General features: G+C 47.5%; 1 protein-coding gene across 3 annotated transcripts in view; it reads right to left on the bottom strand.

Annotated features, from left to right (window-relative positions):
- Positions 1 to 12,418, bottom strand: part of ZNF507 (zinc finger protein 507) — a 33,910-nt gene extending 21,492 nt beyond the window's left edge. For 2 of the 3 annotated variants that reach the window (XM_040329496.1, XM_040329498.1), the window contains exon 1: positions 12,340 to 12,418. The gene's annotated coding sequence lies outside the window, so the exon portion shown is untranslated. The other variant, XM_040329497.1, reaches the window with a different exon arrangement.
- Between the last annotated feature and the right edge of the window lie 6,470 nt (positions 12,419 to 18,888).

Genomic DNA, 18,888 nt, shown 5'->3' with positions numbered 1-18,888 from the left:
TGGTGCCAGCTCACACAAAAAATTCTAGTCGCCATGGCGCCCAGGATTTGTCGAGCCCTGATCTGGGATGCCAAGGTTCGCCATCACTGACCTAGACCCAGAACCATCACTTCCCTATGGGCCTGAACCCAAACTAGATCGGGCAAAGACCTTCTGGCGCCCATTGGAACCGAAACGGTTAATTCTCTGCACTCCTGACACCGTCTCTTGCCTTTCCCCGGCTAAATATGCATCTTCAGTAATAGCTGAAAGGCACAATCTATTTACCTGTCTTAATTGCCCCGCGTTCCCTACTAAAAATTCCAAAAGCAGAATTTTAATTACACGAGCCTGCAGGCCCTGAAACTGTACTTCCAAATCAAAAATGTGTTTAGCGGCATTTAAGATTCTGTTTCAATTGCTGTGCAAAGCGGCTCCCTGTGTCTGCGCGGAGCGTGACACCTATACATTAAGTATACATAACAGGCAGCCAAGCGTACGTGAACAGACAGCTAATCAACTGTCACTAATCGCCTTCCAAAGAAAAAAAACAGTCAGAGGACTCTCCTAGTCAATGTAACTTAAACCCAACAAGTGGCTAAATGATTGTTGGAAGACGTTAAACGCGCCACCCGTCTCGTTATTTACACCGGAGGTAATCTAGCAGTACACAGAGAAGGTGGAGAGTTAGAAAGAATCGTTAATCAAAACACAAATCAGCCCACAGACACGAGATGGGAGCAGGAGAAAGCGCCTCCAGCACTATGGCGGGATACAGGACCTGTCACAGCCTGCTGATAGGAGGAAAACGCAGAGTCCTTATTACAGCTGTGCATTCCATCTCATAGAATACGATGAGGTCACCGCAGCAGCCAGGGACCAACCTTTACCCACACACAGGGGCAGCCAGGTACCAACCTTTACCCACACACAGGGGCAGCCAGGGACCAACCTTTACCCACACACAGGGGCAGTCAGGGACCAACCTTTACCCACACACAGGGGCAGCCAGGTACCAACCTTTACCCACACACAGGGGCAGCCAGGGACCAACCTTTACCCACACACAGGGGCAGCCAGGGACCAACCTTTACCCACACACAGGGGCAGCCAGGGACCAACCTTTACCCACACACAGGGGCAGCCAGGGACCAACCTTTACCCACACACAGGGGCAGCCAGGGACCAACCTTTACCCACACACAGGGGCAGCCAGGGACCAACCTTTACCCACACACAGGGGCAGCCAGGGACCAACCTTTACCCACACACAGGGGCAGCCAGGGACCAACCTTTACCCACACACAGGGGCAGCCAGGGACCAACCTTTACCCACACACAGGGGCAGCCAGGGACCAACCTTTACCCACACACAGGGGCAGCCAGGGACCAACCTTTAAGACACACACACAGGGGCAGCCAGGGCGGTAAAAAACAGTCTGCAGTTTTACCGCCCACCTAAACTGGGGCATGCAGCTACTCAGGGCTATAACATGACACAGCTGCAATGCTTTGCGGCAAAAATTAAACGGCACTTCGGGTTTAAGTCAATTGGGCCGCAACGTAACCATCCTGCAAACCCATGGCAGCGCGCTGTGTCTGCATTTTGAGGGTTAAAACAAGGGAGGTGAGGAGGCAAGACATCACCACCTGTCAAATGCCTCTGAAAAGCAATCCACCAAAGACTGCTTTTCAGAGGGATATTTTCCTTGCAGTGAGCAGATGATGTCATCGGCGCATGCGCTGTGAAGAAACGGCCCTCAGTGTCGTTTCTTCACGCGCAAGTGCTGTGACCGACGGCTCCCGTGCGCATGCGAGAGAGTGACATCACGCGGCTCCAGCCATTTACAGAGCCGGAGTCCTCGGCCCCAGAAGGAAGAGGGGAAAAGATGGACGTGGCCTGCACAGGGGACAACGTGGGCTTAGTTTTCAGGCAAGTGTCACATAATGGGCTAGTATGAGATGCATGGATTTTTTACCATGCGATTAGAGCCTCAGGCTCTAATTGGTTTCAAAAAGGTGTGCGACACTGGTAAATTAATATTCGCTAATGTCTTCCTGTTTTTCCTCCCGGACCAATCAGGAAGCGAGCCACGAAGAAGACCCAAGCGGCCGGGAGCCACCAAGAAGACCCAAGCGGCCGAGAGCCCCAAGACGACCCAAGCGGCCGAGAGCCCCAAGACGACCCAAGCGGCCGAGAGCCCCAAGACGACCCAAGCGGCCGAGAGCCCCAAGACGACCCAAGCGGCCGAGAGCCCCAAGACGACCCAAGCGGCCGAGAGCCCCAAGACGACCCAAGCGGCCGAGAGCCCCAAGACGACCCAAGCGGCCGAGAGCCCCAAGACGACCCAAGCGGCCGAGAGCCCCAAGACGACCCAAGCGGCCGAGAGCCCCAAGACGACCCAAGCGGCCGAGAGCCCCAAGACGACCCAAGCGGCCGAGAGCCCCAAGACGACCCAAGCGGCCGAGAGCCCCAAGACGACCCAAGCGGCCGAGAGCCCCAAGACGACCCAAGCGGCCGAGAGCCCCAAGACGACCCAAGCGGCCGAGAGCCCCAAGACGACCCAACCGGCCGAGAGCCCCAAGACGACCCAACCGGCCGAGAGCCCCAAGAAGACCCAACCGGCCGGGAGCCCCAAGAAGACCCAACCGGCCGGGAGCCCCAAGAAGACCCAACCGGCCGGGAGCCCCAAGACGACCCAACTGGCCGGGAGTCCTAATTGACTAGGAGGAGAAGGACCGCCAGTACTCAGGAGGAGATGTGGGGGGAGCCACAACCTGGATGGGGTAAGTGCGGGGCTGGGCGAGCAAAGTGGCGATCGATTGATCGACAGAGCCCTGCCCCCCACCCCCCCCTAGAAAAATGAGCTCCAGCCACCACTGGGTTGGAGCTCCACTGCCTATTGCAGATTTTCTCACTTCCTGTCAAAAGAAACAGTTTCCAGTAGGACAGGAAGTGAGGGGAAATCTCTGTATTGGAGCCCAGGATGAACGCGAAAGCCAGATAGGAATTCTAGTCTTTCCCAACTCTACCCAAAACTGGAAGCTTTGGCCCCGACATAAAACTTTAATGTCACTTTTGTAAAGTTTGAAAACCTTGTATGAGCCAAAATCCCACCGCTGACCATTATACAAACATGAACGACTCAATAAAGATGCCGTTTACAAGCATATTCAAAGATCCAGGACGAGGTGCGCCCATCACAATTACACTCCATCTTTGAAAACCGTTGCCTTGAAGAGCTCGGGAACCGTGCCAGTAATTATGTTCTTCCTCGGAAATTCTAAGCTTGGTAAAAAAAAACACTATTTTCAGACAGCGGTATCGGGGAAGAATTGGGAAGTGCCGTTGTTGTGCGGCACAGAGGAAGAACCGGCGTCCAGGAGAACAAGGAATGTGGGGTATGGCGCGGGGCCCCCAGTGCCACGTGTTTGGTTACATTACAGAAACTGTCAAATCTTGAAGTCTGTGCAGCTGCTGAGAACCATCTACAGTGCGTTTCCGCAGAGATCGCAAGAACAAAAAAAAGAAGAGAGGAGGAAAGAGGGGAGTGGGGGGCGGGGAGGGAGGGAGGAAGGAGGATGCTATTTTTGGGCTGCTCAGAAGCTCCTATGCTAAAAGCAGAACGACATTCATAGAGGGATGCAGATTCCAGGCGCACTCCACACACTCCGGCTGTTTCTGGACACTGAATATCATGTGTCGGGCTCCAGCGGGACCACAGAAACGCTTCCTATTTACCAGAAACTAGGCTTCAGCTCTAGCCGATGATTGCATGCGCGGCGCAGTGCTGCTCGTGTATCCCCGGGGGCACTTCTGACAAACTCTCAGGGCACTTCTGCCAGTAAAACATGAACATGCAACTCTAGACAATGCTTTTCTCTTTTTAGGGCACATTTACACATGCAGCGGGGGAGACGGTAAATAATAAATAAAAAAAACACGACATGGTTGAGCCACATTTTTACCGCCCCTCAACTGTAACCACCCCCCCTTTTTTTTGCTAGAAAGGCAGCAGCCAGGGATGTACACATGGTATGGCTGAGCAGCTTTGCTTCACGCCCATGGCAGTTGTTCTACCCCCGTTTATGTTAATAAGGCAGCGCTGCAACCGCCCCACAATGGCGCCCAATGCAGGTGGTTATGAGGCAGTACCGCGGCATTTAGAGGGTTAAAGCAGGCAAAACATCACCTCCTCACCTCCTCAAATGCTCTCCAAGCCCCCCATTCACATCGGTGCTTTTTAACATGTCAAATCGCAGCAACGGCATTGTCACATTCGCTGTGACGCCAACTTTGCGACACTACTTTTGGCAACTTCAATAGACATCAGTGCATGAACCCGCACAGACGTCTTTCAAATCGCGCCCCCCCTGAACTCACACTGAAATGCCGCTGTGAAATCAAACCCGCGTTCAGTGTGAACGAGGGCTGAAGAGCGATCCATGCACAGATTGCTAATCAGGGGAACTAGCCCCAACGCTTCGAAATGTGTAAGGAATGGGGGCAACTTAAAGCGGAGGTCCGCTGAATTTTTTTATTTTTAGAGTCAGCAGCTACAAATACTGCAGCTGCTGACTTTTAAAATAAGGACACTTACCTGTCCAGCGCGCCTGTGATGTTGGCACCCGAGGCCGAGCCGTCCCTCGCATGCTGCTGCCGCCATCTTCAGTAAGGGAATCAGGAAGTGAAGCCTTTGCGGCTTCACTTCCTGGTTCCCTGCTGTGCAATGCCACTGGTCCCTGCTGTCTTCTGGGACCCGTGTCTCCCAGAAGACAGTGGAGGGGGCACCGGACGTGGTGTAGACTGCGGCAGACATGCAGGGGTCTATGACAAGAAGTGGGGAATCTGCTCCCCCCTCCCCTCTGAAAGGTGCCAAATGTGACACCGGAGGAGGGGGGAGGATTCTAGACAGCAGAGGTTCCATTCTTGTGTGGACCTCAGCTTTAAAGTGTTGCTAAACCCGTGAGCCTGCAGTCACTAGATCTGGACTCCCACAGGACACAGAAATGCAATTATTTTAGTGAATATAAACTGTCAAATACCTTTTCTCATCAGCAGTATATAGCAGTCTTGTGACTTCAATCAGTGTCTGGTTAAAGCTTGTAGGAGGAGCTATAATTTTCCTCTGACCATACTATGAGGCTGCAGGACCCCTGACCCTCTGTCTGGACCAGGGATCCTCAAACTACGGCCCTCCAGCTGTTGTAGAACTACACATCCCATGAGGCATTGTAACATACTGACATTCACAGACATGACTGGGCATGATGGCAATTGTAGTTCCTAAACAACTGGAGGGCCGTAGTTTAAAGACCCATGGTCTGGACCGTGCAGATTGGCCCTGTGCTGTTTGCATGCACAGTCTCAAGAAAAATCAAAACCTCTCTAGCAATACACATCAAACTCAGCATGTGCAGAGTGCCCCCAAGGCTCTATACCATCAGGAAATGGATTGGGGACAGTGGGAGGATCAGAGAAGACAGGATCAAACACCATTTTTACACAATGCAGAGGATTAACCCCTTAGGTTCCACATTGAGTATAACAAGCATGCTATGCATCATATACAGACCAATTTTACTGTTGTGGGTTTAATAACACTTTAAACCCCTTGGCGCCGCCACCTCCTGGCCCTTTAAGGGGTACATGAGTTCCTGGCGTTTAGGTGCAGGTGGATGGCATAGGCGCACATTCCTGCCCCACTGCTGGCAGTCTGTTAGGCCCTGTGAACCTCCGCTTGCTCAGCGGGGATCGCTCCGTTGATCCCCGCTGAGCCGGCGGATGACAGGGCGGTCCCCGCACACTGTGCAGGGACCGCCCTGTCTTTTTTTTCTCCGCTCTCCCCTATGGGGGGGGAATCGGATGAACACCGACCGTCTGTTCGTGTTCACCCGATCCGATAGATGGATGGATGAGTAGGGTATTCCTCCGTCACACTTTGGCGGATCGGAGCGGGTCAGATGTCAGCGGGCATGTCACCGCTGACATCCGCAGCTCCATAGAGGAGCACCCGATCAGGTCCGTCTAAAAAACTGGCAGGCGGATCTGAACGGGCCGCCCGTGTGAAAGAGCCCTTAAACTCTATGAGAGGCTGAAAGCTGCATGCGGCTGGACGGTGTACTGGACGGTACCAACATTAAGGGCAGTATGCACTTGGGGATGAAAGCTCAGAACACAAGCAGCCAGCGGTGGGGGCTGGACAGTGCGCCTGCGCCTTTCATTCACACCGAAACGCCAGATCTAATCCAGCCCACTTATGCACCTTTACAGCAATAGATCACATCAGGGACTACTTTGGAGTCGCACAGATATGAACGGTAGTCATTGGAAATCATGGGGTACGACTTGTCATGCGACTATGCAGTCCCAAATCTCAGGACAAGTCGCACAAGTGTGAAAGGGGCCCAAGTACAACATGTTTGTCATTAAAAAAAATCACTAAGGCTGCATTCACATCTAGACGGACGAAATCGCGGCGTTTTGTCGCCGCAAATCGCGGTAAAAATAGCGGCGTTTTGTACCGCGATTTGCGGCGACAAAACGCCGGTATTGTCCGCCTAGATGTGCCCCAAGATGACCCCCTCTATGGAGATGATTGCCATCTCCTAGCCGAACGCTCGAAGACGCCTGAAAAAAAGGTCCGGGACCTTTTTTCACGCCGCAGGCGACAGGCGTCCGGCGTGGAGATGTGAACCATCTCCATAGAGGGACATGTGTTTTCAGCCCTCTGGCGGCAGCGGCGTAGCGCTACAGGCGTAAAAACGCCTAGATGTGAATGGGGTCTAACTCTTTTCTGACATCAGTGTTCCAACTTTTATACTATTTTTGCTTCATGTGGTCGATAATCCAGAATTCCCGCTCTGATTACTAGGATTCCTGAGAACTATCTCGTCTCGCTGCATGAAAGCCCAGCAAACATCCTCCGGAGACGCTCTTATCACCGGATTTTGGCACTTTCCTTAAGTATGTACACAGCCTGGGAAAATGTTTGCACGCAAATATCAGCAGAGGAAAGCACATGACTTTGCACTATATGAGAACACAGAACCTTCCTTCAATCAGGTGCAAGGCCGGGTTCACACCACTGGGAATTGGACGCGGGATCTCTGCATGCAATTTGCAATAGCAGGAGAATGCGACTGGCTCTCTATGGGTGACCAGAAGCAGCGACAAGGGTCCGAGTGCCAAAAAAAGAATCTGAAGGGCGACAGAGGAGCATCTGATGACAAATCCCTGTGCTGTCAGAGGAGAGAAGGCAGATCGTGTATTTCTACAAAGTAGAAACAGCGATCTGTCATCTCTCCCCTCCCCACACAGAACACAATGAGGGAACACATGTCTAACCGCTTGATCGCCCCCTAGTGTTAAACCACACTTGCATCTACAGGTAAGCCTAGATTAAGGCTTACCTGTAGGTGCAAGAAATATCTCCTAAACCTACACGGGGGGGGGGGGGGGGGGGGGGCGCGCCGCCGACTTATTACTGAGATGACGATGCGCGTGCCTGGTGGCCATGATGTCTGCCAGGCACCCGCGATCGGCGGTTAAACAGACAAGGACGTGGATCTGTGTGTGTAAACAGAGATCCACGTCCTGTCAGGGAGAGAGGAGACGTACATAGGGTCACAGATCGGTCACCTCCCCCAGTCAGTCACCTCCCCCCACAGTTAGAAACACTATGCAGGGTACACAATTAACCCCTTCCTCACCCCCTAGTGTTAACCCCTTCCCTGCCAGTGACATTTATACAGTAATCAGTGCATATTTATAGCACTAATCGCTGTATAAATGTGAATGGTCCCAAAAATGTGTCAAAAGTGTCCGATGTGTCCGCCATAAGGTCGCAGTCCCAATAAAAAAAAATTCTGTCTCCTATTTTGTAGGCGCTATAAAACTTTTGCGCAAACCAGTCGCTTATTGCGATTTTTGCCCCCAAAAATATGTAGAATGATATGCATCGGCCTAAACTGAGAAAAAATTGTTTTATATATTTTTGGGAAATATTTATTACAGCAAAAAGTAAAAAATATTGTTGTTTTTTTTCAAAATTGTCGCTCTATTTTTGTTTATAGCGCAAAAAATAAAAACCGCAGAGGTGATCAAATACCACCAAAAGAAAGCTCTATTTGTGGGGGGAAAAAAACGCCAATTTTGTTTGGGAGCCACGTCGCACGACCGCGCAATTGTCACTTAAAGCGACGCAGTGCCGGAAGCTGAAATTTCGCCTGGGCAGGAGGGGGGTATATGTGCCCAGAGGCGATTCAGTTTGCATGTGTTGCGCTTTACAAGTCTCTCACTCACTCAGTAAGCAAGTAGTTAAAGTTTACGAACCATATCCTTAGGTCTAAGCTTATGTCTTTTAAAAAAAAAAAATATAGGACTTTGTTTTGAATATATAATACGCTGAAGATTTTCTCTTAATACTTTCTTCTTTGGGTTTGTTTTTTGCACCGCTATAGTCCCATCCTTTGTTCTATTGTTATCACTCCCACATTTATTTTACTGTAACTGTTACCATTTTACCAAGTTGCTAATGTGATGTTCTTTTATAGACACAGTAGGGCCTTTATTCTGCATTATAGGGCGACTATACTCACTCTTAGTACACAGAGGCTTTATTAGGAGGGTCCGGCCCGTTGGGCTCATTTGGGTCTTGTACATTCAGGCCCTTCATTGTATTGGAGGGAAGGAGGGAGCTTCCATTCTTCTCTGATATTTGTCTAACAACATTGAGATTTCTGTACTTTGTTAAACTTTTTAATACAAAGCTATTGAAAAAGGAAAAATGTGAACCCCGTGCGAAGAGTTTTATTTTTTTGCTCCGGTCCTCAATCTGCCGTCCATTTTCATTATTTTGAATAAGTCCGACATCCAAAACTTTAGACGGCTCTGCTATTCTCTGTCACCTCAGCGGGTCGGCGTTTGATTTGTTAGTAGTTTGGGTGGATCTCGGGGCAGATCCAGGATGTGGTTTGTAGGCAGCGCAGTGCCAGACCACAAGAAAAGTTTGAAAAAAAAATGACATTTTAAAACTAAAAGGTAAAAATCTGGGTTCTGCTGAGCCGGTTGTGATACCGTCACATATATATATATATATATATATATGCACCGAGGGCTCTCACAGGAGGTGACAGACTAAGCAGAGGATGCCAGCACTGTACTAGTCAGAAACTTACAGCGTCCTCCTGAACACATCCCTGTGTGCCATGGAACCAGATGTCCCAGCATGCCCTTCTCCGTCCCACTGAACACCACATCCCAGCACTACAACGATCAATCACATGTGTCTACGAACCACACGTCCCAGCATGACCTGCCACATGAAAGTGGAACTAAACCCTCATATCATTTACAGACAAGGAAGCTGCCATCTTGGCCTCTGTTTGATCTGCAGTTGCCATGGTGATCAGTTATGACTCCAGACATTTTATAGTTTAACAGTTCGGTTGAGGACACAAGAAAATGTGACAGTTATAATTCCCAGCATTCCAGGAATGGAACTGTTTTTTGAAACGGTTAAATTGATGGGTTCCACAACTTTCAATAAAGCTAGTTTTCATTATGCCTGGCTGCCCCCGGACACTACAACTCCCAGCATCCCTCACCCCGAACACTACAACTCCCATCATCCCACGCCGTCCCGGGACACTACAACTCCCAGCATCCCTCACTGTCTGCCTGGACACTATAACTCCCAGCATCCCCTCGCCGCCCCCGGACACTACAACTCCCAGCATCCCTCACTGTCGCCCCGAACACTACAACTCCCAGCATCCCTCACTGTCGCCCCGAACACTACAACTCCCAGCATCCCTCACTGTCGCCCCGAACACTACAACTCCCAGCATCCCTCACTGTCGCCCCGAACACTACAACTCCCAGCGCCCCTCGCCGCCCCCCAGACACTACAACTCCCAGCATCCCTCACCGCCCCCAGACACTACAACTCCCAGCGCCCCCCAGACACTACAACTCCCAGCATCCCACACCGTCCCTGGATACAACTCCCAGCATACTACAACTCCCAGCATCCCTCACTGTCTCCCTGGACACTACAACTCCCAGCATCCCACACCGTCCCCGGATACTACAACTCCCAGCATCACACACTGTCGCCCCGAACACTACAACTTCCAGCATCCCTCACTGTCGCCCCGAACACTACAACTCCCAGCATCCCACGCCGCCCCCAGACACTACAACTCCCAGCATCGCTCATCGTCCCTGGAGACTACAACTGCCGGCATCACACACTGTCGCCCCGAACACTACAACTCCCAGCATCCCTCACTGTCACCAAGAACACTACAACTCCCAGCATCCCACGCCGTCCCTGGATACTACAACTTCCACCATCCCTCACTGTCTCCCTGGACACTACAACTCCCATCAACCCTGCACCGTCCCTGGATACTACAACTTCCACCATCCCTCACTGTCTCCCTGGACACTACAACTCCCAGCATCCCGCACCGTCCCTGGATACTACAACTTCCACCATCCCTCACTGTCTCCCTGGACACTACAACTCCCAGCATCCCACGCCGTCCCTGGATACTACAACTTCCACCATCCCTCACTGTCTCCCTGGACACTACAACTCCCAGCATCCCACACCGTCCCTGGATACAACTCCCAGCATACTACAACTCCCAGCATCCCTCACTGTCTCCCTGGACACTACAACTCCCAGCATCCCTCACTGTCTCCCTGGACACTACAACTCCCAGCATCCCTCACTGTCTCCCTGGATACAACTCCCAGCATCCCTCACTGTCTCCCTGGCCACTACAACTCCCAGCATCCCACGCCGTCCCTGGATACTACAACTCCCAGCATCGCACATCGTCCCTGGATACTACAACTCCCAGCATCGCACACTGTTGCATCGAACACTACAACTCCCAGCATCTCTCACTGTCGCCCCCCCTGAACACTACAACTCCCAGCATCCCACACCGTCCCTGGATACTACAACTCCCACCATCCCTCTGTCTCGCTGGACACTACAACTCCCAGCATCGCACACCGTCCCTGGATACAACTCCCACCAGCCCTCACTGTCTCCCTGGACACTACAACTCCCAGCATCGCACATCGTCCCTGGATACTACAACTCCCAGCACCGCACACTGTCGCCCCAAACACTACAACTCCCAGCATCCCACGCCGTCCCTGGATACAACTCCCAGCATACTACAACTCCCAGCATCCCTCACTGTCTCCCTGGACACACCTCCCAGCATCCCTCACTGTCTCCCTGGACACTACAACTCCCAGCATCGTCCCTGGATACTACAACTCCCAGCACCGCACACTGTCGCCCCAAACACTACAACTCCCAGCATCCCTCACTGTCTCCCTGGACACTACATCTCCTAAGCGCTCCTCCCCACCCCCGGATACTACAATTCCCAGCATCCCTCACTGTCGCTCCGGACACTACAACTCCCAGCGTCCTTTACCGCCCCTGGACACTACACCTCCCAGCGTCCCTCGCCGTCCCCGGACACTACACCTCCCAGCGTCCCTCGCCGTCCCCGGACACTACACCTCCCAGCGTCCCTCGCCGTCCCCGGACACTACACCTCCCAGCGTCCCTCGCCGTCCCCGGACACTACACCTCCCAGCGTCCCTCGCCGTCCCCGGACACTACACCTCCCAGCGTCCCTCGCCGTCCGCGGACACTACACCTCCCAGCGTCCCTCGCCGTCCCCGGACACTACACCTCCCAGCGTCCCTCGCCGTCCCCGGACACTACACCTCCCAGCGTCCCTCGCCGTCCCCGGACACTACACCTCCCAGCGTCCCTCGCCGTCCCCGGACACTACACCTCCCAGCGTCCCTCGCCGTCCCCGGACACTACACCTCCCAGCGTCCCTCGCCGTCCCCGGACACAACTCCCAGCATGCTGCATACAGAGCGCCTGGGCATGGTCTCCCCTCACAGATGAACTACAAGTCCCAGCCCAGCAATAACCACGCCCCTTCTGCTGCTGGCTGGTCTCCAGGGTCACCCTACAACTGTTGTCAATAGCAACCATCCCTTCCCATACCCCTGACCGGCTGCCATGGACACTCACTGTCCCTTTACCCCTCTCTCACCTTCTCATACATCACCCCAGCCTGTCAGGACCCGCTGGGACTTGTAGTCCTCTCCCCCCCCAGCAGCAGTCCAGCATGGCCGGGCCTTTGTTTTGAAGCCTGAGGGGAGGAATGCCCAGCCCCCCCTCCTCAGTAGAATCCCACACACAGAGCCCCCTCCCGCCATTCCCGGACCCCCTCCCCTCACCCTGTCCTCTCACCCCCCTCAGAGCAGCCATGACCCGCACACAGCCGCCCCGCACACCTACTTACTTCTCTCTCCTCTCAGGCGTTCCAAAATGGCGGCGTGCAGGGCTCGGTCACGTGACCCGACTTGACAGATCAGGTGGGCCTGGGAAGAGGGGGGCGTGGCCGTCTGCGGGGGCTCGGCTGCGCCGTGAAAGGAGGAGGAGGGGGCGTGGCCGGCGGCTTCCCGGGGTTACCTGGCGTCGTGTAGGTGACGGGCGGCGTCACGTGACTGACTTCGCCCTCTGTGTGGAAACCAAAATAAAATAATAATAAAAAATAATAATAAAAAATCATATTCAAATAAAGTGCAAATCATACGAGAACACGCAGCAGCCTGTCTCCTCACACAGGGCTGTGCTGTCATGGCTGTGCTCTCTGCTGTGTGTTCTATCCCCCCCCTCCTCTATCACATTACAAACTCAATACCTGTGAGGTATTTTATTTTTCTCTACTCCCTCAGACCCTAATAAACATAAACCTGAAGTAAAACGCACTCTAAAAAGCGAAAATATCGCCGCAAGCGCCAAGTAAAGTGCGGCCATGTTGTTTGTGAACAAACTTTTACCTTGCGTCCTCTCCTCGCGTATCCCAAATTGCTAAAACCGGGACAGGTGGCTCATTACCCAGCACATTTTTTTACAAAAAGAACGCGCCAGGTTTCTTTTTAATTGGCGAGCTATTTGTGTACCAAATTCGCTTTCCGGGCGGCGCAATAATGAGCCACCTGGCCCCGTTTTAGCATTCGGTATATGTGAGGAGAGGACGTGAGGTAAAAGTTTGTTCGCAAACAACATGGCCACACTTTCGCTTGATATTTCGCATTTTGGAGTGCAAATTGCGGCCACAAGTTTTTTATTTTATTTATTTTTTAGTTTTTTTTCCCCCCTCCCATCATGTTCCCCCCTCACTAGTCGCCTGATTTATTATTCTTATTTTTTTTATTTATTTTTTTAGGCGCGGCTGCGTTACCTAGCCCCGGAAGCCCTTGCAAGAGATTTTCCTGAAGGAAACGGAAAGCCTTTCATTATTTTCCCCCCGCAGCCAAGGCTTTTCAAATACAATAAACCGCAAAATACATCCAATTTGAGGGGATTTCAACAACTTCCCGATTAAATTTTGATGGAGGTTGAAGACCCTACCCAAAGCGGGATGATAACCTGACTGACATTCAGAATAATTATTGCTATTTAATTACGGTTTTTATGAGTGACACATCAGTCGAGCGGAGGGGGATAATTATTCGGTCGTGAGTGACAATTTTTTAAAAATGTATGCTTGTCAGTGACAATGATGGACACTTGCTAGGCGTACGAATCCACACCTGCCATGGTTTGTTGGCCAACATGACTGACGTTAAGGGTTTCCCGTACAAAAGCTGGAACTATAATGAATCGGTTATAATATTTATGAGTGACAATCTAACAATGCATAGGGGTCCCGGTGTGGACATGAGTGATAGTATTTAGATGTAAGTGAAAATTCGCATGCAATGAGGGATAGTCAAGTAGGGCTGCCTACCTCGCACTTTATTACCCACCTGTCAGCCAGAGCCAACATTTTTCATTAAATGTCACCCGGTGGCAGCTATGACAGCCGAAAAGTGAATGTGGCCTAAAGGTGCGCTTCAAGACAATATGCATAATATATTTCACCATACATTCGTATTTTAAAAAGAAGTAATTGCGCCGCATAGTAATATTCATGTCTTGCCAATGATTTTCAAGTTTTTCGATGGCAGGGAATAGAATTTTTTAAGGACCGAAAGCCGCTTTCTGACTAAAATACCTTAACTATTAAAACCCGAGACGGTGTTAAAAAAAAAAAAATGTTCTACATGTGCGGCTGTGTCTGCCTTTGCCACTTGATTAGCGGCGGCACGGGCCGCCGAGCGCGCGCTTGAAAGAAGGATACGCGGGCTAGCAAACGAGAAAGCTTTTTTTGGCGACGAAGGCCTCTTTGGTGGGGAGGAAGCGAGTTTCACATCCCGGAGATTCTTCCTTTTCATTCGCTCGCGGCCCACATCGTTTTTTAAGGCTTCACGGCCTGCCCAAGAACAGCCGGAGCGTCTTGGGAAATGTCGAGTAAATGCAAAGTGGTAAAAGGCGAGGAGTGTCGAGGAAAGGCAAAATAGTAAAACTTCTGCTTGTTTTGAGCGAAGCAAATACGATGTATTTTTTTTTCCTTAATTCAAAGATTTAAAAGGGCGAGAAGTGTCGAGGAAAGGCAAAATAGTAAAACTTTTGCAGGTTTTGTGCCGAGCAAATGAGATGTATTTTCTTTTCTTTTTTAATGCAAAGTGGTAAAAAGCGAGGAGTGTCGAGGAAAGGTAAAATGGTAAAACTTCTGCAGGTTTTGTGCAAGGCAAATGAGATGTATTTTTTTTTTTTGCTGCATAAAAAAATAATGCATTATATGAACTAACCTGATATCATTAAACCTAAAATACGAGGAGTCTGCTAGAAAATCTTTGAGTCAATGCAAAGTGTTAAAACTTATGAAGGAAGTGTCAAGGTAATGGAAATTGTTAAGACTTCTGCAGATTTTGGTGTTTTTTTATTTTTTTATTTTTTATTTTTATTGCTGCATTAAAAAAAAGAATGCTTTAAAGTATATGAACTAACCTGATTCTCTTAAACCTAAAATACGAGGAGTCTGCTAGAAAATCTTTGAGTCAATGCAAAGTGTTAAAACTTATGAGGGAAGTGTCAAGGTAATGCAAATTGTTAAGACTTCTGCAGATGTTGGTGTTTGTTTTATTTTTTATTTTTTTATTTTTATTGCTGCATAAAAAAAATAATGCTTTAAAGTATATGAACTAATCTAATTCCCTTAAACCTAAAATACGAGGAGTCTGATAGAAATGTTTTAAGTCAATGCAAAGTGTTAAAACGTAGGAAGTATCAGGGTATTGCAAATTGTTAAAACTCCTGCAGATTTTGTGAAAGGCAAACAAGGTTTTTATTTTTTTTATTGCTGCATAAAAAAATAATGCTTTACAGTATATGAACTAACCTGATTCCCTTAAACCTAAAATACGAGATTTTTTTTTTTAGTTAATGCAAAGTGTTAAAACTTAGAAAGTGTCAAGGTAATGCAAATTGTTAAAACTTTTCGTGCAAAGCAAACAAGGTATATTTTTTGTTTTCTTTGTTTTAAATTTTTTTTTTTGCTGCAGAAAAAAATAACGCTTTATATGAACTAACCTGATACCCTAAACTTAAAATGCAAGGAGCCTGTTTGACGTTTTTGAGTTAATTCAAAATGTTAAAACCTCTGGAGAAATTGTCAAAGAAATGCAAAATGTTAAAACTTCTGCAGGTTTTGAATGACGTGAATGAGTTGTATTTTTTTTTTTACAGTATAAAATATAATGCCTGATATAAACTTCCATAATACCATTAAACCTAAAATACTTGGAGTCTGTTCGAAATTTTTGAGTCAAGGCAAAGTGTTAAAACGGAGAAATTGTCAAAGAAATGAAAAAACGTTAAAACTTCTGTAGGTTTTGAATGACGTAAACAAGCTGTATTTTTTTTTTATATATACTTTTTTTTATATGGCAAAAAAAAACAATGCCTGGTATGAACTACCATGATACCGTTAAACCTAAAATACTAGAAGTCTGTTAGACGTGGAGAAATTGTCAAGAAACTGCAAATTGTTAAAACATCTGTAGGTTTTGAATAACGTGAACGAGTTGTATATATTTTTTTTTTTACAGCATACAATATAATGCATGATACGAACTACCATAATATCATAAAATCTAAAATAGTTGGAATCTGAAGACATGGTGGGGCGAAGCGAGTTTCACATCCTGGAGATTCCTCCTTTTCATTCGCTTGCGGCCCACATCATTTTTAAGGCTTTGCAGCCTGCCCATTAAAAGCCGGAGCGTCTTGGGAAATGTCGAGTAAATGCAAAGTTTTAAAAATGCAAGGAGTGTTGAGGAGAGGCAAAATGATAAAACTTCTGCATGATTTGTGCAGGGCAAATGAGATGTATTTTTTTTTTTGCCCAAACCTTAAATCTAAAATTCGAGGAGAATTTTTGAGTCGCTGCAAAGTATTAAAGCCTCCGGAGAAGGAAATGCAAAATATTAAAACTTCTGCAGGTTTTGTGTGATGTGATTGAGTTGTACTTTTTTTTTTTTACTTTACTGCATAAAAAATAATGCTTTAAGTGAACATCCTTGAAGTCTACTAGTTGCTGATATCTCAGAGAGGTTCTAAAACCATATACAAACCATCTAAAACCTATATACAAACCATCTAAAACCTATCTACAAACCATCTAAAACCTATATACAAACCATCTACAACCTATCTACAAACCATCTAATAAACAAATCCTCTTTACTAAACATTAAATATTTAAAATTTTTTAATATCTTATATATTTTTTTAAAGTTTTATTCTATTTTAGGCCAAAGGAGTCTTATCAAAATCTTCCTGAACTGTCTATAAGTCGGAGTGCTGAACAGTAACACAGTATAGTGTAGGAAATATCTATCTGCTAAATCAGAAGTCTGGTAGAGCTGGTTGCAAAAAAGGAGCTTTTCCGATGAAGGTCCTTTGCTTGGAGATTCTTCCTTTTCATTTGCGGCCCACATCATTTTTAAGGCTTCCCAGCTTGCCCAGTCGGAGAGTCTTAGGAAATGTCAAGCAAAGTGTTAAAATCTATAAAGTGTCGAGGAAAAAGAAAATGGTACGAAGCTTTGTTTTAGGGATTTTTTTTTAACTACCCTGATACTGTTAAACCCAAAATACACAGTTATGCCTCATACACACGATAGGTTAAACCGATGAGAATGGTCTGATGGACCGTTTTCATCGGTCAAAACCGATCGTGTGTGGGCGCCATCGGTTAAAAAAAAAGCAAACTTGCTTTAAGTGTAACCGATGGATTCCTAAGCGATAGGTCAAAACCGATCATTAGTAGGCACGACTAGAGCTGCACGATTCTGGCTAAAATGAGAATTGCAATTTTTTTGCTTAGAAGATAGATCACGATTCTTGCAGCGTAACATCATCTTTCACATTAAAACAAAAAAAAAAATGGGCTAACTTTACTGTTTTGTTTTTATGGTTTTATTATTCATTGAAGTGGGCAAATGCAGTGTGACATAAAATATTGCAGCAATTGCCATTGTATTCCCTAGAGTCTCTGCTAAAATATATATAATGTTTGGCGGTTCCAAGTAATTTTCTAGCAAATAATATTGCTTTTTAACTTAAGAAACAAGTGTTGGACTTTAAGTGGTTACATTTTCCACATTTACACACAGAAGTTTGATCTAAGAAGGAAGTTAGTTACAATGTTTCATTTTGTTTACAAACTTGGCAGACTGCCCAGATTTTTTCTTTACACACAGAAGTGTATCCCTTTGATCTAAGAAGGAAGCGTTCGTTACAATGTTTCCTGTTAAAAACTTGGCAGACTGCCCAGATATTTTCTTTTGATAGCTGAAAGTCTTTCCACTTGTTATATGAAAGAATCGGCAAACTCTGCATTGGAGATCGTCAGGGGGGTTGAATCGAAATCACAATTTTTTTAACGATTAATTGTGCAGCTCTAGGCACGACCATTGGTTAAAAATCCACGCATTCTCAGAATCAAGTCGACGCATGCATGGAAGCATTGAACTTCGTTTTTTTCAGCACATTGTTGTGTTTTACGTCACCGCGTTCTGACACAATCGTTTTTTTAACCGTTGGTGTGTAGGCGCGACGGACCATCAGTCAGCTTCATCGGTTAACCGATAAAAACGGTCCATCGGTCCGTTCTCATCGAATGGACTGATCGTGTGTACGCGGCATTAGACATTTTTGAATCAATGCAAAGTGTTAAAAACCTTTGGAAAAAGTATTGAGGAAAGGCAAAATTATAAAACTTCTGCAAGTTTTGTGCGAGGTAAGTAGTTGTATTTTTTTTACCGTATGGAATAAAAACATAATGCTTTTTATGAAATACCTTGATACCTTTAAACCTAAAATACCTTTAGGTTTAAAATATCTTTAAACCTAAAATATTAGTTACCGATATCCAAGAGAAGTTCTAACACCACATATACACACGTACATAAAGATCCTCTGTAAAAAAAACAAACAAAAAAACCCCAAAATAAAATATTTTACAACTTTAATATCTTAAAATATATTTTCGTGTTCAATATTTTTTATTCATTTTAATCAAACGAGTATAAATACAGCAAGCTTCAGGAATAAACATTGAAGATATGTAGTTTGACACTTTAAATATATTTTTATGTTTTTAGGCATTTTGAGTCAAGGAATGCTTTTTAAAACCCACTTGAACTATCTAGAAGTGGGACCACTGGACAGTAAGACAGCATATTGTATGAAATATCTATCCCCGAAATCAAAAGTATGGTGGGGCCAGAGGCAAACAAGAAGCTTTTGTGCTGAAGACTCTTCGCTTGGTATGGCAGTGGAGGAAGCAAGTTTAACGTCCCAGAGATTAGTCTTTATCTTTCGCTTACGGCCCACATTATTTTAAGATTTCGCGACCTGCCCAAGAACAGCCGCAGCATCTTAGGAAACGTTCTGAAGT

The sequence above is a fragment of the Rana temporaria genome, chromosome 11 (genome assembly GCF_905171775.1).
Source record: "Rana temporaria chromosome 11, aRanTem1.1, whole genome shotgun sequence".
NCBI classification, from domain to species: Eukaryota; Metazoa; Chordata; class Amphibia; order Anura; family Ranidae; genus Rana; species Rana temporaria.
This window is presented reverse-complemented; position numbering and strand designations above follow the sequence as displayed.